We start from the raw sequence: 1829 nt of genomic DNA, 5'->3' as shown, positions 1-1829 counted from the left end.
TAAACTGCACAACAAATTTTCATCATCTTCATCATCTATTTCTCCAGTTTCCAGCATGAGGCTGGGTCTGCTTGGAACATGAGCTTCTCCATATTTTCCTGTTCCAGTCCTCTTCACACAGTCCTTCACCCCCATGTTCCACCTGTCACTCACGCTTCCTCTAGGCTCCTAATCTCCTGTTGTGTTAGTATCCTGCTAACTAGAATTCTTTTAACACATCCATGGCTCATAATCCTATCTTTTCTATGGCCCCTTGCACTCCATTTCTCTCACTGTCACATTCCTTACTCCAAGCATTCTCATTAATTCTATCCTACTTCTCTGAAATTTCATCCCACAAGCCTGTATCTGTTCATTTACCTCTTCTTCATTATCCACCTTTCCAATGCATATGTGAGTACTGGAGCAAGAACTAATTTTAATTGACTAAAAGATAGTCCACACTTCTATACGAATTCAGATGTATTTCTTAATGTGCAACATGACCACATTATGCCAAGTGGCATGACCAGCTGGGTACAGAATAAACTGAAATGAATAACATGTAAAATAACACACAAAACAAGAACTTGTATTGGTCACTTGCAAACCACAAAGAAAAACATTTCTTCTACTCCATAGAGAACTACTGAAAGTATATTGGTATTGTGTGTGTGTGTGTGTGTGTGTGTGTGTGTGTGTTTTAGTGAGAGAACATGTTAACTATAAATACATACAGGAAAAATAACATAACTTAAAAATCATGTAAATGGTCATCCTCGAGCCATATTTTTCACTGAGAAAGTTCACTGGATTGTTACACACCATACTGAGAAGTTACAATTATTATCACACACCAGTTAGCATCCTTCTTAGAAATTATTCCTACCATTAGTAACATTTACTGGAAGTCAGAACCATTTCACTCATTGTGACATAATAGGTTTTGTGAGGCACAGCTTCCATGGGTTAGGACCACAAAGGACTGCTCAGCTAATTTTTCACTACTCTGTTTAAAAAATGTTTTGAAGCCTGGCAGTTCAACGTCTGAGCAGTTGCTGAGGAAGTTTTTTTTATAATAATTTGTTTCCTTATAGGTAGCACTACTGATTTTTGTGTAGCTACATTCTGAATCACTTTAATTACTAGGAAGTTTTAGTCTGATGATATTATGTAATTTGAAAATGGACCATACAAATTAGATACCATCACTAAAACAGCTGAATGGATTTCTACCATGTTTTATAGTTGCCTAGTACTGACCTTAGTATAACATGTTTACTGTTAGGCATTTTCCATACTGCTATGTATTATTTACTCATTACAAACTATGGTGGCATTGATAGCATGTATAATGCTTGCACATGAATTCAAGTGTTTATAAAATGTAACAGTATCAGCTCCAGTAAAATGGAGAGAGGCAGAAGTATAAGTGCAAAACTGAGATCTTTCTTTTCTCTTAAAAACATAAACATGTTACATTTTAAGAAGTTATTAGGATGACAAAAGAAAGTGTCATTTTTTTTTCTTAAACACATTAGGATACCGAATTTTGGATGGTGTGTAGGGTAGCTTGGGCCAGAGGTGAACCATAGCAATGGTGAATGAGTCTGCAAATGTGTTTATTGTGCATATCGACACAGGTAGGGAACTAGATAAGTGAGAACTTTTGTCTCAGTTATGAGACGATAGATAATTGATTTGTGGTCGGAGGTACTGTGGGCCTTGTACACCGAGGATGATGAGGCAGACTTGTCTTTTAAATGTCTGGTCACAACAATTGAAATTGGGAGCATCAGGCACTGACATTGCCTGACAGGTCAATGTTTCATATATACTGCACTAATACA

This window comes from Schistocerca gregaria, chromosome 11 (genome assembly GCF_023897955.1).
Source record: "Schistocerca gregaria isolate iqSchGreg1 chromosome 11, iqSchGreg1.2, whole genome shotgun sequence".
Lineage (NCBI taxonomy): Eukaryota > Metazoa > Arthropoda > Insecta > Orthoptera > Acrididae > Schistocerca > Schistocerca gregaria.
Note: the sequence above shows the minus strand (reverse complement) of the source record.